The 26,352-nt window shown below is 43.6% G+C and overlaps 1 long non-coding RNA gene across 1 annotated transcript in view; it reads left to right on the top strand.

Annotated features, from left to right (window-relative positions):
• The first annotated feature begins 9,242 nt into the window (after positions 1–9,242).
• Positions 9,243–26,352, top strand: part of LOC141089552 (uncharacterized) — a 70,499-nt gene continuing 53,389 nt past the window's right edge. The window contains exon 1 of the long non-coding RNA XR_012232323.1: positions 9,243–9,400. This is a non-coding gene — a long non-coding RNA (uncharacterized lncRNA). The remainder of the gene's footprint in view (positions 9,401–26,352) is intronic.

Consider the following 26,352-nt stretch of genomic DNA (forward strand, 5'->3'; position numbering starts at 1 on the left):
AAACTGATTAAATTTGCTGATGACACAAAGCTAGGAGGGATAGCTAATACTAGAGAAGAGAGAGGATTCAAAAAGATATAAATAAACTGGAGAAGTGGGCAGCAACTATCAGAATGGTTTTTAACAGGGAAAAATGCAAAGTACTACATCTGGGCAATAAAAATGAAAAAAGCATATACAGAATGGGAGGAATAGGCCTAAGCAACAGCACATGTGAAAAAGATTTGGGTATACTAATAGATCACAGACTGAATATGAGTCAACAGTGTGATGCAGCAGCAAAAAAGGCAAATGCAATTCTAGGATGTATTAACAGAAGCATACAGTCTAGATCACGTGAAGTCATTATTTCCCTCTACTCCTCTTTGGTCAGACCTCATCTGGAATATTGTGTCCAGTTTTGGGCACCACATTTTAAAAAAGACATCAACAAACTGGAGCAAGTTCAGGAAAGAGAAACCAGAATGGTGACTGGTCTGCAAACCCTGTCTTATGAGGAAAGTTTGCAGGATTTGGGATTGTTTAGTTTGCAAAAGCAAAGACTGAGAGGAGACTTAATAGCTGTCTACAAATATCTAAAGGGCTGTCACATTGTAGAAGGATCAACTTTATTCTCATTTGCACAAGGAAAGATTAGAAGCAATGGGATGAAACTGAATGGGAGGAAACACAGATTAGATATTAGAAAAAACTTTTTGACAGTTAGCGTGATCAATGAGTGGTACAAGCTGCCACGAGAAGTGGTGAGTTCTCCTCCAATGGAAGTCTTCAAACAGAGGCTGGACAGACATCTGACTGGGATGATTTAGCGAATCCTGCTTTGAGCAGGGGGTTGGACCAGATGGCCCAGGAGGTCCCTTCCAACTCTACGATTCTATGATTCTATGAACCACAGTGCTCTGACCGGTGGTAACTTGTAAGGTGTTTCCCACACTGTCACACAGATGACAGCGTAGGAAATGCCTAATGTTCTGGCTCCCCACTCATTTGCATGGGGTACCATTCTGGTAACCAAACTAATTTTTTTTTAAAGTTTGTCTGAACCCTATGGACCTGATCATTAATGAGTTTCTCCATCCCTACTTATTATGTCATTTTGGCAAAGTTTGAATAAGTGAGCTTGAAAAGATTTACAAATGTTAATTATAGTACTGTATAAAATGTATTGTAAAAAAAACTGTTGAAATGGCAATGGATGGGGTAGTGTAAATGAAAAGAAACCCATATCAAGGTTCATAATGTGGAAGAAGCACTAACAGCAACTCTAACCTCAGCAGGTGGAGCAGTAGCCCTACTATATATCAGTTATAACTGGCTTCCTATGTCTCTGGGAATGGGGAGGAAGCAGGGGGCATTATGAAATGCAGAAACCAAGCGGAAAGTCCAGCTCCAGGTAAAACTGTGGATGTTGGGCCCTCAGACCATCCTCATGGAGTCAGTTTCTAACCGTTTGCGCAGACACATGCAAATTTGTGGCCTGCTGAAGGTCATTTTGCAGGGCTCTGGCAGTGATCCTCCTGTTCCTCCTTGCACAAAGGTGGAGGTAGTGGTCCTGCTACTGGGTTGTTGCCCTCCTATGGCCCCCTCCATGTCTCCTGGTGTACTGGCCTTTCTCCTGGAAGGGCCTTCAGCCTCTGGACACTACACTGACAGACACAGCAAACCTTCTTGCCACAGCTCGCATTGATGTGCCATCTTGGATGAGCTGCACTACCAGAGCCACTTGTGTGGGTTGTAGCGTCCGTCTCATGTTACCACGAGTGTGAATGCACAACCAACATTCAAAAGTGACCAAAACATCAGCCAGAAAGCATTGGTACTGAAATGTGGTCTGTAGTCCCCACCTGTAGAACCACTCTTTTATTGAGGGTGTCTTGATAATTGCCAACAGTCTCTGTCTGTTGTCTATTCCATTTGCACAACAGCATGTGAAATTGATTGTCAATCAGTGGTGCTTCCTAAGTGGACAGTTTGATTTCACAGAAGTTTGATTTACTTGGAGTTATATTCTGGTGTTTAAGTGTTCCCTTTATCCCTTTATTGTATTGAGCAGTGTATACATATATATATATATATATATATATATATATATCTACATATATAATTGCAAGTTGGCCGCTGTCACCGAATCCCATAAGGCACCGCGGCATTCCCACTTGCGCAGGCACAGTTCGTGAACAGTCTTGTGACCACCAACTGTGCCTGCGCAAGTGACATATGGTATATACTCGAGTATTAGCCAGCAAGTCAGGGGGGAGGAGGAGTGGCAGGAGAGAGCAGCCGTGACAGCATACTCACCAAATCCTGGCACGGTGGCTGCAACATTCCTGCATCTTTCTCTGTTTTCTCTGGCTTCCAGCAGCACCTCCTGTATTCAGGGGTCACGTGGTACCGCTCAATAAAGTAATGAATATGGACTCGTCTCCACGCCCATAGGCGTGGAGCGCATACTCATTACTTTAATGAGCGGTATCACCTGACCGCTGAATACAGGAAGTGCTGCTGGAAGCCCGGAAAACAGAGAGAGATGCAGAAATGTTGCAGCCACTGCATGAGGAGGACCGGGGAGGATGGAGGAGGGTCGGGGAGGACGAGTGAGGACCGGGGGAGTCGAGCCAAGACAAGCCATGTATACAGGATGGGACCAGTGAGCCATGCATACAGGATGGGAATAGGAAGCTATACAGGTGCTCCTGTCAGCACCACTAAGCATACACAGATGTTAATTTCACCGCACTCCTGATGCGATAGCATCAGACCTATTTCTAGTATATATATATATATAGCCACACACATACATGTATATACTGTATATTACATAGTCTCCTTTATTATGTATATTGCCATCCTTTATTATGCAGTGCCCTCTCTTGTTATGTACAGCACCATCCCTTACAAATTGGATTATATAAACCCCTGTTTTTTTATTACTGTTCTGTCTTGTTAGCTGTATAATGCAATGATGGCTGATGGAGCATGGGAAAGCTTCTTTTCTAGTGGAGGAGCTGATGGACTGGTAGTCTGGTCACTGGCTCCTCCATCAGCAGTCATTTTATATCTAACAAGAAAGGGGACTATGTAATAAAAGAGGGTGCTGTGAATAACAAAAATAGCAAGAATGCACTATGTAAGAAAAGACATTTATTAAAGACAGTGAAGAATCAAAAAAATTGGCAAATTGCAGGAAAAATCAGAATATGTTTCAAAAGCGACTATATTTAATCGTAGACGTTTCGGCCTATCCAGGCCTTATTCATTATGTCGCTGCAAGAGAAAAAATTCCATGAGTGACAAATTCATATGCACAAAAGTTCAAATCACAAAAGAATTAGTTACATAAAATCCTGAAGACATTGGTTCATTCAAGGGTATTCCATACAGTACAATCCCTAGAGGAACACAATGAGTTAGCATGGTAGCATACATTTTGTTAAACTTGTATGGTCCACTAGTCACGAGTTAATTGGGACAGTTCAAATAGGTGGCAAATATGGACGACCTGTATGGTAATATGATGCGTATTTGTATGAAGATGAGTCTTTTTTAGAAAGATGGGGCAGTCCCCAGAGTACGAGGGTATATTGATAGCTGCGGGGGAATGAGAGATATGGGTAAGTATATCCTAAGTAGGAATGCAGTGTCAATCACAGTGATATGGGATACCTTTATAATCCTGAATTTCCTGGAACATGCGCAGTGTGCTGTGGAGTTCATTAGAGACAGTTAGCAGAAGGAACGCCAAGGGATGTCTCATAGTCATATCGATGGTATTATAATATAGTCCCTCTGTAACTGTCTTAGGAGGGTGGTGTCGGCGCTCCCACGCTGTGCCCATGGAAGTAAGCGTGTACAGAGGAATTGTGCAGGAGGATGCAAGAAGTGCGTCACAGGACATGGCATAATGCCCTTCTGCTGTGTACGGTGAACACTATGGGCAGAATACCGGAAGCGCGTCACCGGAAGTGACACGTAGCTGTGAATACCCACACAGCACACTATGTTGTGGCAGTTGTCATAGAAATAGTGTGAACTAAACAGTCCGGACATGAAGAGAGGAAAGAATATCCACTGGATTCACAGTGTTCACCTTAGCCGAGAGCTTAAAGGGTGTATCAGACCCCAGGTGGACTCAACTCGCTGTAGTGATAAAAATCTAGTAAGCCATAATAAACGTGGTCGGTGTGGACTTCAAGAAAGCAATATAATAAATACATTAAATACAGGACCCCTCACTCCCTGGAGTGAATGAAAGGAGAAAATGCTAATATACAAGGAGAGATATGCCCCACATATGATCCCATTAGGCACTAACCGGGATGATGGTTGCGGTAGTCCGGTAACATTTAAATGGAAACACCCCGTGCCGACCTGGTTATAGCAATAGATGTGGGTGGTCCACAAGTGGCCAACGTGATAAAACATGGCTACCCTTACCGGACCACTTCTCTAAAGCCAAACACACAGTAGCACAACTATGCTTTCAGATTATCGAGCAGGTTTCCAGATCTAGAGGCGGTGGCAACCATATTAGACTCCTCAAACAAAGGGAGGCTTATTGGATTCATACCATACATGTCCTTTCCACCACCTCCATCATTGCTTTCTCCCCCACCACCCTCATCATTGCCCTCTCCTTCACCCCCATCAATGCCTTCTCCCCCACCAACCATCATTGCACTTTCCACATCTCCATCATTGCCTTTTCCTAAAACACCTCCATCATTGCCTCCTTCCCATCAACCTATCATTGTCCTTTCCACTGCCACCATCATTGCCTTCTTCCCCACCACCCCATCATTGACCATTCCACCACCTCCACAATTTCCTCCTCCCCCACCACCCCATCATTGTCCTTTCAACTGCCACCATCATTGCTTTCTCCCCACCACCCCATCATTGCTCTTTGTCACCCCCATCATTGCCTTCTCCCCATCACTGCCCTCTCCTCCACCTACATACACAGCACCATTCACCTCTCTACACGGTCCCCTGAAGCGACACACACACACACACACACACTCTGCGCCTCTCACCTGTCCGCACGCTCTCCCGCGGCATCACCATTGCTGGCAGCTTCCTCTCTCTGGCACAGTCGCGGCGCTGAGTGATGATGTCATCCAGCAGCGCTGCTGACTTTGTGAGAGACAGGAAGTGCAGGCAGGGAGCAGGACAGATCGGTGCAGCTCCGCTCCGCTGCCATTTTCTCTTGCAGGCAGCGGAGTTGCAGAGATCTCTCCCTGCCTATTGCACATTAGGGCAATCTGGCCAGGGTCCCCTCAGGGCCAGATAAACAGGCCAGATTGCCCTCTTTATTAGCCATCCTGCAGGCCCCCCCTCCACCTCCGGGCCCCGATGCAGCTGCACTGGCTGCACATGTGGTATACTTGAAGAAAACCTGTTGGAGTCTGCAAAAGACCTGAGACTGGGATGGAGATTTGTCTTCCAACAAGACAATGATCCCAAACATAAAGCAAAATCTACAATAAATCACAAATAAACATATCCAGGTGTTAGAATGGCCAAGTCAAAGTCCAGACCTGAATCCAATCGAGAATCTGTTGAAAGGGCTGAAAACTGCTGTTCACAAACGATCTCCATCAAACCTCTCTGAGCTCGAGCTGTTTGTTAAGGAAGAATGGGCAAGGATTTTAGTCTCTCGATGTACAAAACTAATAGAGACATACCCCAAGCGACTTGCAGCTGTAATCACAGCAAAAGGTGGCGCCACAAAGTATTAAGTTAAAGGAGTCAAATAATATTGCACACTCCACTTTTCAGTTTTTGAATTTCCACAAAAATTTAAAATAACCAATAAATTTCGTTCAACTTCACAATTGTGTCCCACTTGTTGTTGACTCTTCACCAAAAATTTACATTTGGTATCTTTATGTTTGAAGCATTATATGTGGAAAAAGGTTGAAAAGTTCCAGGGGGCCGAATACTTTCGCAAGGCACTGTATAGTCCCTCCAAAGCTGGGTGTCCGGTTGGGATCTGGTGACTCTCTGCCACTATTCACACTAGGTGGGTTTTAACATTAGAGATTGTAGTTACTGTCTCAATGGAGTACACCTTGTCGTGGTGGGACAGCTTTATGCTTTTTTTTTTATCAAAAACAGTGTTTACTAAGTACCCTATGTTAATTATTTAATGCACTTGTTTTTTTACTTATTTATTTTCATTAGGGTATATGCACACACTGTCTTTTCTTTGGTTAAGTATCTCAATTTGCATGCACAGTGTTTCAGGGTAATGCACATCATCAGTGCAAAGTATGAGATCTGATTTGGCTAGGCTTAAGACTATGATCTAAGTGGTAATGCTCCTCTTTCTGGAGAGTGACTGTCCATGTTTTACTTGTCAAAGTTAGGAGACTTACACACCTTGCATCCCCTTAGATTCCCTGTTACCCCTCAGAACCCAGTCTTAAGTCTCTCACCTAGCCAAATCAGATCTCAAAGTTTTCATTGCTGAGGTTCAATAACCCGAAACATTGCATCTGCAAATTGAGATTCTGGTTTGGATTTTACCCTAAGTCATATGGCAGGACTCATACTGTAGTCTCTCTACATTGTGGTGGTCCCCCGGCCATCGTTTCATATGTGCAAGGTCGAGGTGCACATCGGGACATTATGACACCTCAACCTTACATGCGCTTGCGCAGAACCTGTCATGCTGCTTGTGTTGCATGATCTGTGCTGTCATGCTTGTCATGCCGCATTGCCTCCAGTGCCGGGTCCCTGTGGGCGCCCTGGAGGTCTGATATGCCGCATGATCCCTGGAGCAGTATGCACGTGCACCTCATGACTGTTGTGCTACGTCACTCCTGGAGAAGTGTGCATGCGCACCTCAGCTCATGGCTGTGTGCGTGCCCGTCCAGGCTCTGCCTGCTGTGATCGTCTCTATGGTCCAGCAGAATCTGATCCAGCAATCCTCTCTCTATGGTCCTGGAGGCCCTGATCATGTGACCCTCTCTATGGTCCAGCAGAATCTGATCCAGCAATCCACTCTATGATCCAGGAGGATCTGAACCGGAAGTCCTCCTGGTCCTGACCCGGAAGTGCAGGTGCTAATGCCCTATATCAGACTGCCCCTTTCTATGGTCGGGGCCTGATTATTGTGTTGCTTCCCTGCTAGGCTGCTTGGTCTGCTTGGTTGCTCTCTGTATTCCGCGCCTCTGCACTTTGCCCTGTCGTGCTTCTTTGCACATGCTCAGTGCTTGTACTTTGTCTGGTGTCCTGTGTTTGTCCTTAGTCATGTCTGCGTCCTGTGTCCTGTACTTGGTCTCATGTCTTGTTTGTCTCTTGCCTCGTTTTTTTCCTATGCCTTTGCCATCTCTGTTCTCTGCCAGGTGCTCTGTTGTGCCTCCTGGCACACACACCATTCCTGCTCTCTGACCTATGGTGCTCCTCAAGCACATTTCCAGGCTAGTCTCAAGGTTCTTCCTTGACCCGGCTCTGGGCTTTGGCCTACGCTCTGCTGCTAGCCCTGTTCTCTGCCTGGTGCTCTGTTGTGCCTCCTGGCACACACCATCCCTGCTCTCTGACCTATGGTGCTTCTCCAGCACATTTCCAGGCTAGCCTCAAGGTTCTTCCTGTACCAAGCTCTGGGCTCCGGCCTACACTCCGCTGCTAGCTCTGTACTCTGCCTTGTGCTCTGTTGTGCCTCCTGGCACACTCTCTTCTCCTGTATTGTCTGTATCCGGCTCTGTGCTTCTGCCTAGGTTCTGCTCCTTGCTTTGTCTTTTCCTTGCCTAGTTCCCCGCGTGTCACCTAGCACACATCCTGTTTTGATTTCCCCTTGCCCGCCTGTCTGTGCCTCAGTCATGCCACTGCTTGTTCCTCAGCCGTGTGCGCTGGCCAGTAAGGCACATCCTGCATTGCATATATAACAAAACAAAATTCCACATGGTCAAGTGGAAGAAAACCTCTAGACCACAGACATAGCCTGCTGCACCCACTCTCTGCTACACCATGACTGAAGGTACTTAATATAATAGTATATCTACTCACCCGCTCCCATCTATGCCATCTATGTTATATTGCTTATGACACAGCCATCACTTTACCTAGGTGTTTTTTACTGCGGCTGTGTCAGACATGTTAAAGGGGAGTACTTTACCCTATTGAGAGTGGCTGCAGCTATCATGCTAGGCAGTGTGTGACAGTTTCCCCTCCTTTCCTATTTACCTTGTACAGGGAGACATTTGTCCTTCTCATATGTTGCTGACTTCTATATGTACAATTAGCTATTTAAGCCTGTACTTTGTTGTGAACATTTTGTGCATCTATTTGCTGTGTGTTAGCACACGGCTGTATACACAGGACACATGTTTTCTCCTTGCTTTGGTTATTTATGATAACCCTATTTATATTTTCACTGTCCCGTGTTGTGTTTGCTTCCATGTTGTCACTATTTACGTATTATGTTTAAATAAAAATTAATAAATTTTTTTATGCTAATTACTTACTGTACTGTATATGGAGCCTCTTTTGTATCAAGGAGTAATATTACTATATATCTATACTTATGGTTATTAATAGGTGAAGGATATTTATTTTTGAGGTGTTACTGACAATTTTTGATAGATACTTATATCCTTCTTCCTTACCATAACTACGTCCACCCTTGATTCCCCTTTTGACCTTTATGGTCTTCTTTTTTGGTTTTCTACATCCTGCATTGCACCCTGCCTTGGACCCTGGCGTGTCTCCTAGCACGCATCCTGCATTGAACCCTGCCTTGGACCCTGGTGTGTCTCCTAGCACGCATCCTGCATTGAACCCTGCCTTGGACCCTGGCGTGTCTCCTAGCATGCATCCTGCATTGAACCCTGCCTTGGACCCTGGCATGTCTCCTAGCATGCACCTTGCCTTGGACCCTGGCGTGCCACCTAGCACGTACCCTGTCATGGACCTCGGCGTGCCCTTGCACGTACTTTGCCATGTACCTCCATGTCCTCGTATTTATGTTGTGTATCTGAATAAACCCTGAGACCACGCTTCATGAAGAAACCCGGTGAGCACGCTGTGTCTTGTCTTGTACCCTGCTCGTTCCTGTTCCCAGATCCACACGCACTAGTGTCTCCCGGAGCCGGCCATCTGGTCCCAGTAGTCGTGGTGACTCACCCCCTTGCTCTTGCCTCTGACACTCCCTGTACAGGGGGTGGTTCCTTACAAGGTCAGCTCGTCCTAGGTGGGTGGGTGCCACGGCCCAGAGGGTCCACTCTAAAAAATCGACTCAGCAGGAGCTGAGTCCATCACAGAACCATCTCGAGAGTCATCAGAGCCCTGAGTCCCAGCCTAGCATGAAGGGCCTGGAGATTCAGCACTTGTGACGGTCAGAGGATACAATGAGGTGTGGAAGGGCTGGATCAAAGGCAATGGAGAGGTGAGCAATAAGGTGAGTAAAAGGATTTTTTAACATTTAAAGTTTTTTTTATGCGCAGTTGTCTGGAGAGACCCCAGAGCATAATAAGAGACACTAAATTTGCCAAAAATAACTTCTCAGAATCAAATTTATCAAGAAAATCTGTGCAAACAGGCAACTTCAAATTTTGCCTGATCCATTCATGTCTTATTAGTACCTTTTTTATTCCTATAACAGTTATACCTATTTCATATATTCATAGAAATATAAATAAAATTGTAGACATCGATTTTTCAGTATTTTTTTTTATTCCATGCACTTTCTCAGGGAAGCATGTATTTTGTGGTAAGAAGCCTGAAAGAATACACATGTAATAACACATGGTTTATTGGATAAAGAGACAATGGTTTCCACATCCTGTGTGTCTTATTTGGTTATGAAATATGGATCAGCTGAGAATTCTATCCTGGATGTGTTGGTAACAAGACAGAGGAACAGATGTGGCGGCTTATCTTAAATAATGTTTCCTTTGCAAGCAGGTTATCCTTCATTCATACAGGATATTTCCTCACATGATCCTTTTGTCTTTCAGATATTGGAAGGAGGGTGGTAGTTCATTACAATTTAACAAGATATGAGAGTAAACAAAAAGCAAAAAACACAAATATCCTGAACTAAAAAGTAAAAAATGTATACTGCAAATAATGCATAAAGGTAATAATAATAAGGGTATTTAGTAAACATAATTTTGATCAAAATAATGTACAAGCCATCCCGCCACGTCACGGCAACCCTTGTGGGACAGTCCCTACTCTAGTATTTAAAACCTTTTCACTTGCCAAGTGGCGTGAATGTGAACAAGGGTCGAGCGGCTGAACCACTAGTAACAGTTTAGGCCAGACTGGATGGCTTTCCCAGCTCAGAAAGAGGGCGGTCACACCCATATATGCACTGAATGCACAATGAAATGAATAAAAAACAAATCTGAACTGAGAAAAGTAAGTTAATGTGTATGCACAATGTAAGTGCATATTAACACATGACCATTAACCAGAGAAAACAAAAAGCAAAAAACACAAATATCCTGAACTAAAAAGTAAAAAATGTATACTGCAAATAATGCATAAAGGTAATAATAATAAGGGTATTTAGTAAACATAATTTTGATCAAAATAATATACAAGCCATCCCGCCACGTCACGGCAACCCTTGTGGGACATTATTTTGATCAAAATTATGTTTACTAAATACCCTTATTATTATTACCTTTATGCATTATTTGCAGTATACATTTTTTACTTTTTAGTTCAGGATATTTGTGTTTTTTGCTTTTTGTTTTCTCTGGTTAATGGTCATGTGTTAATATGCACTTACATTGTGCATACACATTAACTTACTTTTCTCAGTTCAGATTTGTTTTTTATTCATTTCATTGTGCATTCAGTGCATATATGGGTGTGACCGCCCTCTTTCTGAGCTGGGAAAGCCATCCAGTCTGGCCTAAACTGTTACTAGTGGTTCAGCCGCTCGACCCTTGTTCACATTCACGCCACTTGGCAAGTGAAAAGGTTTTAAATACTAGAGTAGGGACTGTCCCACAAGGGTTGCCGTGACGTGGCGGGATGGCTTGTACATTATTTTGATCAAAATTATGTTTACTAAATACCCTTATTATTATTACCTTTATGCATTATTTGCAGTATACATTTTTTACTTTTTAGTTCAGGATATTTGTGTTTTTTGCTTTTTGTTTTCTCTGGTTAATGGTCATGTGTTAATATGCACTTACATTGTGCATACACATTAACTTACTTTTCTCAGTTCAGATTTGTTTTTTATTCATTTCATTGTGCATTCAGTGCATATATGGGTGTGACCGCCCTCTTTCTGAGCTGGGAAAGCCATCCAGTCTGGCCTAAACTGTTACTAGTGGTTCAGCCGCTCGACCCTTGTTCACATTCACGCCACTTGGCAAGTGAAAAGGTTTTAAATACTAGAGTAGGGACTGTCCCACAAGGGTTGCCGTGACGTGGCGGGATGGCTTGTACATTATTTTGATCAAAATTATGTTTACTAAATACCCTTATTATTATTACCTTTATGCATTATTTGCAGTATACATTTTTTACTTTTTAGTTCAGGATATTTGTGTTTTTTGCTTTTTGTTTTCTCTGGTTAATGGTCATGTGTTAATATGCACTTACATTGTGCATACACATTAACTTACTTTTCTCAGTTCAGATTTGTTTTTTATTCATTTCATTGTGCATTCAGTGCATATATGGGTGTGACCGCCCTCTTTCTGAGCTGGGAAAGCCATCCAGTCTGGCCTAAACTGTTACTAGTGGTTCAGCCGCTCGACCCTTGTTCACATTCACGCCACTTGGCAAGTGAAAAGGTTTTAAATACTAGAGTAGGGACTGTCCCACAAGGGTTGCCGTGACGTGGCGGGATGGCTTGTACATTATTTTGATCAAAATTATGTTTACTAAATACCCTTATTATTATTACCTTTATGCATTATTTGCAGTATACATTTTTTACTTTTTAGTTCAGGATATTTGTGTTTTTTGCTTTTTGTTTTCTCTGGTTAATGGTCATGTGTTAATATGCACTTACATTGTGCATACACATTAACTTACTTTTCTCAGTTCAGATTTGTTTTTTAAGATATGAGAGTGCATGAGATTTTTGTGCCATACATTTTTTGCAAAATAGGTCAAAGTTAAATTATAAAAAGATGTAAACATCATAGAAGACATTTATTTTTTCATCACTGGTGGAACTTTCAATATACAATACAATTGTGATATAATATATATATATATATATATATATATATATATATATATATATATATATATATATAAAATTCAGGTGCAGGTTTCTTAATCTAATTACACCTAGACATATATGCAAAAATAGACAGTTTATTCACTGCCCAAAATGAATGACACTTCACCCCTGGAAATGAGCCTTACCCATTTGAGGAATGGAATACATATTCTATTTTTTTCCTGGATAATCATATGACCAGGTAGTTCATCCTCTTATATTATTCATATGCTCGGATGCATGTTCAGTTACTGAAATGGCACAATCCTGCCCCTGGGGTCCAGTGAGCAGAAGCAAAAAGAAGGTGGGCCCATTCTGTTCACCAGGCCCCAAGCGTCAGTAAGGCCGGAGACACACTAGCTATTTTACCAACAGTCCGATTTTATTCCTGCAAAGTCGGACGAGTGTCATGTGGTTTTCACGCAAGTACAATCCAATTTTTAACACCTAGCATCCGATTCACATCTGAATGCTGTGTGATTGTCATTCAATTGCATTGTGATTTTAACATGAGCTTTCACATACAGCAATTCTCTATGTAATTTACACATTGTTTTCAAAGGAAGTAATCTACAAAACGCACACACACATTATATATATATATATATATACATATATATATATTAGATAGATCGATAGATAGATAGTATCCAAAAAAGATGAAGGCAGCACATCAATAGATAAAATTCAAGTGCGGTTTATTGGCCCATGTACGACATTTCGGTCCCAAGTGTGAACCTTTCTCAAGCAGTTCAAAAGTGCAAATGCATCGCATTTTATAGAAAACATACAATTAGTGACAATTAGAAAATGTTAATCCAATATCAGAGTGTCAGACAACATAAGACAATATGATGTTCATGTTGATAATAATTATAAAGTGCTAGAATGTGCATATCGTGAGATATAATAACATACATTATGAAAAAATCGTTATCTCCACAATTAATAATCAAATAGCAGCTGTACATAATAATGACTCACCCCATTCCAATAAGAAATTGGCGCCGATGACCGGTGTTCACAAATAGCTAATGCGCATGTCAGGAAATATAAAGACCGCATTATACACCCGCTCATGCTCGGATATGTTTTGATGTTGCCAGCGATTCCATATCTAAAGGCCCCGTCTCACGTAATGAGATCGCTAACGAGATTGCTGAAACGTCACAGATTTTGTGACGCAACAGCGACCTCGCCAGTGACCTCGCTACATGCGACACATAGCGGTGACGGCCCCCCCGCTGGATATCGCTGATTGTGCTCGAATGTCCAAGGCCATTTTTTTAATTGTTGGTGTCCTGCTGGCCAGCATGCATCGCTGTGTTTGACGCTGACGAGCGACCTCGTTGGCGACGCACAACTCATGAACGCAGGAGTGAGTCGTCAGAATAGCTGCTGTGTGACAAGGTCCCAACGACCGCCGAGGTCGTTATACGGATCGCCGAATCATTGCTGCGTCGTTGAGTAGATCTGCCTGTTTGACACCTTACTAGCGACCATGTAGCGACGTACCAGCGATCCTTACCCGGTCGTATCGTTGTTGGGATCGCTGGAGCATCGCTTAGTGTAACGGTTACTTAAGAGTCTTGCACTGGTTAGCCTGGGATCTGTTGCGCCATGGTGTCAGCCTGAATGAACAAAGGGAGCCATTTGGATGTAGATGCACAAGAGTTCACACCCTTGTGATAATTGCTGGGGACACATTGTATATGCCTTTTGGCCCCCCCCTGTAGAGAGGCTTCAAAAGACTTCTTGCTAAAGTTAATTAAAGAAAAACATTGGTGCTGGGGAATCTCAAGAGTGCGGAGCTGAGTTTGGGAGGAAGTAAGTTGGGGCCACAGCATCTGCTAGAGAATTCCATTAGATAGAAAAATGATATCAAGTAGATATCATTTACCCATATCTCACACCTCCCCCTTTAGAGGGCGCTAGGGGGCATCACATTCCTCTGTTCCCCCGAGCGTACTCCAGCAATCTCTCCTTGCCGGAATAGCCCATCAGTGCTGTTGGATGTCTGGATCACCCCCAGCTTCAGCCTCTCATCAGTCTCCTGGCGCATCCGCTTTTGCACCTCTAGAGAGGTTCGATATGCTGACCGCCGGATGGGGGGTGATCCCCAGTGTCCACATGATGGACAGCCTCGGTCCTTCTGGGAAGGCTACTGAACAGCTCCCGGGAGGGGCGTAAAGTAATTGCCAACAGGGACTGTTGGTCCTTGGAGAGCTGGTGGCCAACCTCTACATCCTCAATAGATCCACCCGCCTTGGCTTGGGTGAGCAAATCCAGGAAGGTTTCAGCCTCGCCTTCCTCGGAAAGGTTGCACACAGGGAGGGCACAGACCTCTCACTCATGATGGGCCTTCGTCATGTTCACGTGGAAGGCCTTCCTCCTTCCATGGACATGACAACATTGAGCCACTGGTGCATGAGATATGGGCCCTCCCAGGCTGCCTGAAGCTTTTCCTGTGGTAGAGGGACCAGTACCCACATTTTCTGACCCACATGGTAGGTCTTTCACAAGCGTTCTGATCATACCAGCACTTCTGGTCAACCTCGGCCATATTGTCCCACACCAGCCGCGACAAGGCTGTCATTTTGTCCTGGAAGTGCACGACGTACTCAACAACCAACACTCCAGGGGTGGCCAAGTCTCCTTCCCATGCCTCTATCACCAGAGCAAGGGGCCCTCGTACATGCCACCCATACAGGAGCTCGAAGGGGGCAAACCCCGTGGAGGCCTGTCGAGCTTCCCGGTAGGCAAATAGTAGGTGTGGGAAGTACCGCTCCCAGTCACTCCCTTGGGAGTAAACTAACATCTTAAGCATCGGCTTGAGGGTGCCATTGAACCACTCACACAGACCATTTGCGGATGGTACGGGCTGGCCACCAGATGTTGCACTTGTATCTGCTTACACAGGGACTCCATCAGCTGCGACATGAACTGGGTCCCCCGGTCAGAGAGCATTTCCTGGGAAATCCCAGTAATCTCCAGTAAAGCGGTGGCCATCTTGTCGGCTTGAGTGGACAACAAGGCTTCCGCTTCTGGGTACCGGGTGGCATAATCTACTTCTGTTAGTATGTAGCTTTTACCGGAGCAGCTGGGAATGGACAGCAGTCCGATGAGATCCACAGCCACCCTCCAGAAAGGCTCAATGATGGACAATGGCACCAATGGGGCTTTGGGGCATTGCCCCACCTTCCCCACTCTTTGACAAATGTCACACGAATGGTAGTATGCAGCCACATCAGCCCCCATTTTAGGCCTGTAGAAATGCTGGGCAAGCCAGTCCTTGGTCTTTGTGATCCTCAAATGTCCGGCTATTGGAACGTCATGTGCGATCCACAACAACTCCGCCCGAAATAGATAGGGTACCACTGTTTGTCCCTAGGCCACGCCTCTGGGGACTCTTTGCTGAACAGACATGCAGTACAGTCATCCCTGGTCCCAGACCACCTGCTTGAGGTCTGAGTCTGTGAAAGGCTGTGCCACCTTCTCCTTAAGGGCCTTCAGGCTATCATCGGCTTCCAGCGCTGCCTGAAACCTCTGACTAGACGTGGCCAGAATGGACGAAACTGCCATGTCTTCTGTTAGTTCCCTGGGACCCGTCTCCAGGCCTCCCTCTGTCTCAGCCGCCACTTGGTCAGAAGGGGGAAGGCCGTCGGTCCTTCGTGAGGCTCCTTGGGCTCCAGCATTCCCACCCCTGGTGTCCCAGAAGACTGGAGAAGAGCAAATGTTGTTCCTATCTTCAAAAAGGGGAAGAAGGTGGACCCAGGCAACTATAGGCCGGTGAGTCTGACTTCTATACCAGGAAAGATCTTTGAACAAATTATTAAACAACATGTATGTCAGTACCTGGATAAGAATGAAGTGATTAAACAGAGTCAGCATGGGTTTGTAACTAATAAGTCATGTCAGACTAACTTAATTTCCTTCTATGACGGAATCACTGATTGGGTGGATCAAGGAAATGCTGTAGATATAGTATATCTTGACTTCAGCAAAGCATTTGACAAAGTATCTCATACAATCCTTATTGAAAAAATGACTAAGTATGGAATGGACAAGGCAACTGTTAGGTGGATTCATAACTGGTTTAGTGATCGGACCCAAAGAGTGGTCGTAAATGGCTGCACATCCAGTTGGAAGAATGTCTCAAGTGGGGTACCACAGGGCTCTGTCCTGGGCCCTGTATTGTTCAACATCTTTATCAACGATTTAGATGAAGGAATTGAGGGTAAACTGATTAAATTCGCTGATGACACAAAGCTAGGAGGGATAGCTAATACTAGAGAAGAGAGAGAGAGGATTCAAAAAGATATAAATAAACTGGAGAACTGGGCAGCAACTAACAGAATGGTTTTTAACAGGGACAAATGCAAAGTTCTACATCTGGGCAATAAAAATGAAAAAAGCATATACAGAATGGGAGGAATAGGCCTAAGCAACAGCACATGTGAAAAAGACTTGGGTATACTAATAGATCACAAACTGAATATGAGTCAACAGTGTGATGCAGCAGCAAAAAAAGCAAATGCAATTCTAGGATGTATTAACAGAAGCATACAGTCTAGATCACGTGAAGTCATTATTTCCCTCTACTCCTCTTTGGTCAGACCTCATCTGGAATATTGTGTCCAGTTTTGGGCACCACATTTTAAAAAAGACATCAACAAACTGGAGCAAGTTCAGAAAAGAGCAACCAGAATGGTGACCGGTCTGCAAACCCTGTCTTATGAGGAAAGGTTGCAGGATTTGGGATTGTTTAGTTTGCAAAAGAGAAGACTGAGAGGAGACTTAATAGCTGTCTACAAATATCTCAAGGGCTGTCACATTGTAGAAGGATCATCTTTATTCTCATTTGCACAAGGAAAGACTAGAAGCAATGGGATGAAACTGAATGGGAGGAGACACAGATTAGATATTAGAAAAAACTTTTTGACAGTTAGAGTGATCAATGAGTGGAACAAGCTGCCACGAGAAGTGGTGAGTTCTCCTTCAATGGATGTCTTCAAACAGAGGCTGGACAGACATCTGACTGGGATGATTTAGCGAATCCTGCTTTGAGCAGGGGGTTGGACCAGATGGCCCAGGAGGTCCCTTCCAACTCTACGATTCTATGATTCTATGATTCTATGATTAACCTGGTGTCCTGGTATCCCGGGTGTGGGGACCTCTTCCCCTGGGGCCTTACCTGCAAGCTCCACCTCTCCTGTGACAGCCCCAACCCCATTGGCGCATTCCCCTTCCTGCAGCTGCACAGAACCCAGCAGTCTGAACTCATCTAGGGACCCTACAATCCCTGCATCAGCCCCTCCAACCAACTCTGGTTCCGACCTTGCAGCTACCTGCCCCCTACCTCTCCCTCCATAGCACACTGTCTCATCACACCTGGGGCAATTCTCACACCTTCCTGTGTCTTCTTGCTCCATCTCATCTGCAAATGCTGCATGTGTCCTGTCAGCACATGATTGACTCTTAGCTCCCACCTCCCCCTTGATGCAAATGGGACAGGCAACACACCTACAACATTACTAGCAGAAGACAAATCAAGACACAGTGGCGGACCAGGACTTGGGATCTCAGTAGCCAGATACTGTGACATTAGCCACCCCAAATCTTCCCAAAGTAAAACATTTGTGGGAATATTCACTGACACTCCTACCTTCCTCATTCCCCTCCTGGCACCCCAGTCCAATTAGACCCTAGCGATGGGCAACGCCAGTTAAACGCCTTCAATCCTGGAGATGGTGAGGGCTTTTCCGGGTATCAAGTCCTGGGGAGACACCATCTCAGTCCGTACGAGGGTCATCTTGGCGCCGGTGTCCCATAATCCCATGGCAGTGGCGTGGTTTGCGGTGATGGGCTGGTAATTTTCACGGGACCTCCCCCAACCCCCACCCACACACATGACAGGGGACGGTTGTGGGGATGAGGATGGGGCCATGTGGTGCTGGGGACACATGGCCCTGAAGTGTCCAGGTTGGTTGCAGTGGTGATAACTCCTGGGTTCTACCCGTGGCCTGCAGAGGGAAGCAGAGGGGGTGCTCCTTGCATTCTAGGGGCTTGGGAAACAAAAGCAGGATGAGACTTACCCCCTCTCCAGGTGCTGTGGGCAGCCTGCTTGGCTTCAGGGGCCTGGCTATTGGCATATTAATCTGCCAGGGTGGCTGTAGCAGCGGCACCCTTTGGTTTCTAGTCACAGAGATACTGGTGTAGGTCCACTGGGTAGTTCCACAAGAATTGCTCTGTGACAAATGCCTGCTGGATATCCTGGTCGGTGGTGAACTCAAGACCCTTGGTCCAGTGCTCTGCAGCTCGCAGGAGGGCCCACATGTGGTTGGCCCAGGTGTCCTTGGGGCCTTTTCAGGCTCCGAAACTTCCTACGGGAAGACTCAAGAGTGAAGTTTAACTGCGGGATCAGGGCCATTTTGATGTTCCCATAGTCCTGTTCCACCCAGCAGGTAAGTCCCTCAAAACTCCTAGAGACTTCCCCCTCAAACGGGGGGTCAGGTAATTGGCCCACTGATCCGAGGCCAGATGGTGCGGTCGTCAGGTCCGCTCAAAGGCCCGCAAAAAGGAGTCCAGGTCTCCATCCTTCTCCAGCAAGGGGAAGTCCTCGACTCGGACCTTGGCTGTCTTGGATTTCAGAAATGCTGTAGTGAGTCGTAGGAGACCCTGCCGAGCCAACTCCAGCTGATGCTGTTATTTACCCATATCTCATAAACACCCTATTTATTATATTGATGGTTGGTTCTTACAATAGAAGCACTTTTCAGCAATTACTTTTCATGTTTCCCCTATTTCCTCATAAATTGTAAGTCTGTGAGCAGGGCCCTCAGTCTTGTTATCTGCTGAGTTATGTGTTCCACTGTAATGTCTTTGCCTGTAAAAATCCCCTCTGAATCGTAAAGTGCTGCGGAATATGTTGGTGCTACAGAAATAAAAATTGTTATTATTATAATCTAAAGTGTATTCCTTAACCCCTTCCTGACATCAGACGTACTATCCCGTCCATGGGACCCGGGCCCCTATGCCCATGGACGGGATAGCACGTCTACTGCGATCAGCGGCGCCCACGTGGTGAGCGCCGCTGATCGCGGCCGGGTGTCAGCTGATTATCACAGCTGACACCCGGCACTATGTGTCAGGGGCGGTCACGAACTGCCCCCGACACGTTAACCCATTGCACACCGCGATCAAACACGATCGCGGTGTACCGGGGGTTAAAGGGAAGCATCGGCAGGGAGGGGGCTCCCTCCGTGCTTCCCTGAGCCCCCCACAGCAGCGCAATGTGCAGCGCTGCTGCGGGGGACTCCTTCCCTGTAGGGAGCTGACTTCCTCAGTGCCTGCAAAGCGCAGGCATGAGGAAGTCTGCAGAACTGCCTGTGACAGATTGCTGATCTGTCACAGTGATCTGTGATGTGACAGATCAGCGATCTGTCACAGGACAGTGATGTCCCACCTGGGACTATGTAATAAAGTAAAAAAAAAAAAAGTGTTGAAATAATTTTAAAAAAATCGCCAAATAAATTAGAAAAAAAAAAATATTCCCCCAATAAATCCATTTTTTGAAATAAAAAATAAAACAATAAAAGTACACATATTAGGTATAGCCGCGTCTGTAACGACCTGCCCTATAAAACTATCCCATTAGTTAACCCCTTTAGCGAACCCCTTAAAAAATAAAAATAAAAAACGAAGCAAAAAATAATGATTTATTATCAAACCGCCAAACAAAAAGTGCAATAACGCGCGATCAAAAAGACGCATATAAATAGCCATGGTACCGCTGAAAACGTCATCTTGTCCCGCAAAAAACGAGCCGCAATACAGCATCGTCAGCGAAAAAATATAAAAGTTATAGCTTACAGAATAAAGCGATACGAAAATAATTATTTTTTATATAAAATAGTTTTCATTGCATAAAACCGACAAAACATAAAAAAAGATCTAAATGAGGTATCGCTGTAACCGTACTGACCCGAAGAATAAAACCGCTTTATCAATTTTACCGCACGCGGAACGGTGTAAACGCACCCCCCCAAAAGATATACATGAAACGCTGGTTTTTGTTCATTCTGCGTCCCAAAAATCGGAATAAAAAGCGATCAAAAAAGTCACGTGCCCGAAAATGGTACCAATAAAAACGTCAACTTGTCCCACAAAAAATAAGACCTCATATGACTCAGTGAGTCAAAATACGGAAAAATTATAGCTCTCAATATGTGGTGATGCAAAAACTATTTTTACAATAAAAAGCGTCTTTTAGCGTGCGACAGCTGCCAAAAATAAATACAGCCATAAATAGTAAATCAAACCCCCCTTTATCACCCCCTTAGTAAGGGAAAAATAATAAAATTAAAAGAAAATGTATTTATTTCCATTTTCCCATTAGGGTTAGGGCTAGGGTTAGGGTTAGGGTTAGGGCTGAGATTAGGGTTAGGGGGGTGTTGGCGTTAGGGCTGGAGTTAGAATTGGGGGTTTCCAATGTTTGGGCACATCAGGTGCTCTCCAAATGCAACATGGCGTCTGATCTCAATTCCAGCTAATTCTGAGTTGAAAAAGTCAAATGATGCTCCTTCCCTTCCAAGCTCTGCCATGCACCCAAACAGTGTTTTACCCCCACATGTAGGGTATCAGCCTACTCAGGACAAATTGCAAAACAACTTTTGGGGTCCAATTTCTCCTGTTACCATTAGGAAAATAAAAAATTGGGGGCAAAAATATCATTTTTGTGGAAAAAAATGATTTTTTTTATTTTCACGCCCGGGCGTTATAAACTTCTGTGAAGCACTAGGGGGTTCAAAGTGCTAACCACACATCTAGATAAGTTCCTTAGGGGGTCTAGTTTCCAAAATGGGGTCATTTGTGGGGGGTTTCCACTGTTTAGGTACATTAGGGGCTCTCCAAAGGCAACATGACACCGGCAGACCATTCCATCAAAGTCTGCATTCCAAAACGTTACTACTTCCCTTCCGAGTCCCGACATGTGCCCATACAGAAGTTTTCTCCAACATATGGGGTATCAACGTACTCAGGACAAATTGGACAACAACTTTTGGGGTCCAATTTCTCCTGGTACCCTTGGGAAAATAAAAAAATTGGTGACTAAAAGATCATGTTTGTGGAAAAAATACGAATTTTTTATTTTCACGCCCAGGCGTTATGAACTTCTGTGAAGCACTGGAGGGGTCAAAGTGCTCACCACACATCTAAATAAGTTCCTTGGGGGTCTAGTTTCCAAAATGGTGTCATTTGTGGGGGGGTTCCACTGTTTTGGTACATCAGGGGCTTTCCAAACGCGACATGGTGTCAGATCTCAATTCCAGCCAAAAACGTCAAATGGCGCTGCTTCCCTTCCGAGCTCTGCCATGCGCCCAAATAGTGGTTTACCCCCACATGTGGGGTATCAGCGTACTCAGGACAAATTGCACATTACCTTGTAGGGCCCTGTTACTCTTGGAAAAATAAGAATTGAGGGTGAAAAGATCATTTTTGTGGAAAAAATATGATTTTTTAATTGTACAGCTGTATGTTATAAACTTCTATGAAGCCCTTGGGGGTTGAAAGTTCTCACCACACATCTAGATAAGTTCCTTGGGGGGTCTAGTTTCCAAAATGGTGTCATTTGTGGGAGGTTTCCACTGTTTTGGTACATCAGGGGCTTTCCAAACGCGACATGGTGTCAGATCTCAATTCCAGCCAAAAACGTCAAATGGTGCTGCTTCCCTTCCGAGCTCTGCCATGCACCCAAATAGTGGTTTACCCCCACATGTGGGGTATCAGCGTACTCAAGACAAATTGCACAATAACTTTTAGGGTCCTCTTACCCTTGGAAAAATAAGAATTGAGGGTGAAAAGATCATTTTTGTGGAAAAAATATGATTTTTTAATTGTACCGCTGTACGTTATAAACTTCTGTGAAGCCCTTGTGGGTTCCAAGTTCTCACCACATATCTAGATAAGTTCCTTGGGGGGTCTAGTTTCCAAAATAGGGTCACTTGTGGGGGGTTTCCACTGTTTAGGTACATCAGGGGCTCTCCAAACGTGACATGGCGTCCGATCTGAATTCCAGCCAATTTTGCATTGAAAAAGTCAAATGGCGCTCCTTCCCTTCTGAGCTCTGCCATGCGCCGAAACAGTGGTTCCCCCCAACATATCAAGTATCAGCGTACTCAGGACAAATTGCACAATAACTTTTGCAGTCCAATTTGTCCTGTTACCCTTGGTAAAATAAAAAAAATTGAACTTGAAGTATTTTTTTTGTGAAAAAAGTTAGATATTCATTTTTTTTTAAATATTCAAAAAATTCCTGTGACGCACCTAAAGGGTTAATAAACTTCTTGAACGTGGTTTTGAGCACCTTAAGGGGTGCAGTTTTTAGAATGGTGTCACTTTTGGGTATTTTCTATCATATAGACCCCTCAAAGTGGCTTCAATGTGATGTGGTCCGTAAAAATAAAATGGTGTTGCAAAAATGAGAAATCGCTGGTCAATTTTTAACCCTTATAACTTCCTAACAAAAAAAATTTTGGTTCCAAAATTATGCTGATGTAAAGTAAACATGTGGGAAATGTTGCTTATCAAGTTTTTTGTGTGCCATATCTCTGTAATTTAAGGGCATAAAAATTCAAAGTTGGAAAATTGCGAAATATTCAAAATTTTCGCCAAATTTCCATTTTTTTCACAAATAAACGCAAGTTATTTGAATGAAATTTTACCACTATCATGAAGTACAATATGTCACGAGAAAACATTTTCAGAATCACCGGGATCCATAGAAGCGTTCCAGAGTTATGACCTCATAAAGGGACAGAGTCAGAATTGTAAAAATTGGCCCGGTCATGAACGTGCAAACCACCCTTGTGGGTGAAGGGGTTAATAATACAATTGCAACATATAGAAAATAAAAATTTGTGGCTTTATGAAAATCACAGAATCGATAGACATTTATTTTTTATTTATTTTACTCATTTATATAGCGCCATTAATTCCACAGCGCTTTACAGACATTATTGGCACTGTCCCCTTTGGAGTATATACACCGCCTTAAGAAATACAATAAATGAGATGAAAACTTTGCATGTAACCCAGACAGTATCAATGAAAATGTCAGCTTCTCAAACAAAAAACAGTCCCTCATAAACCTCCACCGATGGAAACATGAAACGTTACTGGTATTGGAAAATCACTTCCTAGAACCAGATTTTTTTTTCCAAACTTCTGAATTTTTTTTTAACTGTTTAAATAAAGCAAAAAATCTATGCAAGTTTGATATCACCGTAATTGTACTGACTAGAAAAATCATGTTGACAGGTCATTTTTACCATACGATGAATGCCATAATAACGAAATCCAAAAAACAATGACGCAATAGCATTTTTTTCATCATTTCATTTCACTTGGAACTTATTTCCTGTGTTTCAATACATTGCATTATAAAATTAATGGTGCTATTCAAAGCTACAACTTATCCCACAACATGCAAGTCTTTAAATAGCTATCTGTAGGAAAAAATGAAAAAGCTAATGCTCATGAAAGAAAAAGAGAAATAAACAGAAGAGTGAAAAATGAAAAATCGCCTGTTCTTAAGGGGTTAATAAAAGTTGTACAATTGGCACATTCAAATATCAGATTATACTAGTTAAATAGAACAGCATCACTCTACAAGTGTTCCTTCCTGTGATCTCAGGCTTTAAAATCTCTTTGTGATTTCTAATGTTTTTGTAATTTTATTGCACTTGTAATGTGAGTTTATTCTCAGAAATAACCACTAGGTGGAAGTATAGGATCATAACACAAAATACAGAGCTTTAGCACTCATGCATGAAGACTTCTTGGTATATTCATGGGTTGGATAAGGTGAAAATGGATCATTATGTAAATGTTTGTTTTTGGGTAATTTTGTGATTATATTGTAGTTTTAGTTTTTGTTTTATCCCTTCACCCTGCAGCCAATTTCCGTTTTTGCATTTCCGTTTTTTCCTCCCCTCCTTCCCAGAGCCATAACGCTTTTATTATTCTGTCTACATAGAGATGTGAGGGCTTGTTTTTTTGAAAGACGAGATGTACTTTAGAATGACACCATTCATTTTACCACAGAGTGTACTCAAAAACGAGAAAAAAAGACTCCAAGTGCAGTGATATATTGAAGAAGCACAATTCTGACATTGGTTTTTAGGAATTGCTTTTACTGGGTACATTTGATTCTCCTTATCAATATTATTATGGTGATACCAAACATGTCCAGTTTTTTTTTATTATTTTATTGGTGAAAAAAAATCCAAAGTTTGCAAAAAAAATTACTTTTGGAGTTGTGTCACAATTTTCCGATGTCCGATGGAGCTGCATATAGCAGAAATTGCAGTTTCCTTTGAGGCCCGGCCACAGGCAGTGTAATGACAATCATGGGGTTCATCGGCTGACCCTCAGCTGTCATGACAATGCACTGGCGACCCGTGATCAAGTCATGAGAGCGTCAAGTGGCGGAGGTAATGACTTACTGGCACGTTGGGGCATGTAAAATGCCACTGTCAATCTCTGAGAGCGGCAGTTAAGAAGTTAATAATCGCAGGTCAAGCTGCAGGTGCTTACTGTAGTACTCAGCCATCACCTTCCGGATATGGGGCAGGCTCGCTGCATGAGCCCACTCCTTACACCCGCTTCCGACATGCTCCGTATATACTGTATATATGGCGGATGATTTGAATGGGTTAAAAGGATTGAAGATTTAACAGAAAATAATATTAGTGAATTATTTAAGTCGAGAATATATGACTATAGAAGAGAGCTTTATAGAAGAAATGAATCTAGTTACCATAGAAATTCTTCCCTATTGTGACACTGCACTTGAGCACAGAGACAAGAGGACATGACATTCTGTGTCCTGGAACATCCCTTTTAACTGTTTTAATGTGATGATTAAAAAAGTAATTGAAAGGTTTTTTCTTAATTAATTCTCATTTCTATGAATATTGACGCAAGCTGAAAGACAGTGTTTGCACTATTGTGTTCATGTGGAACTGGAAAATGTAGTTCTACTCTTTGGTTGTATAATAACCCTGAAAAGCAAGCTTTCTCCATTTGAAGAGTCCACATGATTGACATTTGCAATAAAGCTGTTATGGACGATGTTCCCTTGCTGTGTCCCATTATTGGTCTTAGTGTCATTCTCTGTTCTCTATTAGTGACTGTAGTATAAAATCCCAAATGTTGTTGATTAACTAAGGACTAAAATTTTATCTACTTCCACTAATATGCATTGTGTGTCACATCGGACTACCTGCTGTCCATGTTGATGAGCGAGGCAGAGTAAATTGCTAATAAAAGGTTCAGTGGGTTGATCACTAGCACAGAAGGAGTTGGGTAGAAGATCCCAAGGTAGAGGAGTTGGGATGGTTTAAGCTATTTGTGTAGCAGGAGGGACAGACGGAGATGAAATTCAGTCCTGGCATTAGAAAGAACACAGGCCCATGGTGTCCCCGCCACTAAGTTCCAAAAGGGGGTCTCTATTACCAATATTACTTTGCATGGAATATATCTAGATTTAAAACAAGACCAATATTTACAATAATACTTCTATATAAGATGTAGTAATATATAATAATAATAATCTATATATACAAAGCTGAGTGTATGTATGTGTGTGTATGTATCAAGCCACACCCACTCCACATAGCCACGCCCATACTGCATAGCCACACACACTCCACATGCAAAACCCCATCTACACGGCCCACGTTGTTAGTGCACACGGGTGGAGACACATTCACCTCGAAAGCCAGCCTGCAAAACTCACCGGCTGTGATGTCCCAGCTGCTGCGAGCTACAATCAGGGCTGCTGCCTTCAGAGTATCTGTGCACGGCAGGCATAGGCCACATCTAGCTCTGTTGTGCCAAGAATGGAGTTGCTCCTGTGAGGAATGACGCCAAGGGAAAGGGAGGAGCCTCATGGATTACACCGCTATGCTCATAACAGTAAGTTGCTGTGCACATGTGAGGGGAAGAGAGGACTGAGGGGAATATAAGAAGAGTGGGGGGAAAATAGTGGAGTGAGGGGAAAGTAGTGGAGTGAAGGAAAAATGAGAGGTGTGAGGTGAAAATGAGAGGTGTGAGGTGAAAATGAAGAGGTGTGAGTGGAAAATAAG

This window comes from Dendrobates tinctorius, unplaced genomic scaffold (genome assembly GCF_039654945.1).
Source record: "Dendrobates tinctorius isolate UK_male_01 unplaced genomic scaffold, ASM3965494v1 ptg000008l, whole genome shotgun sequence".
NCBI classification, from domain to species: Eukaryota; Metazoa; Chordata; class Amphibia; order Anura; family Dendrobatidae; genus Dendrobates; species Dendrobates tinctorius.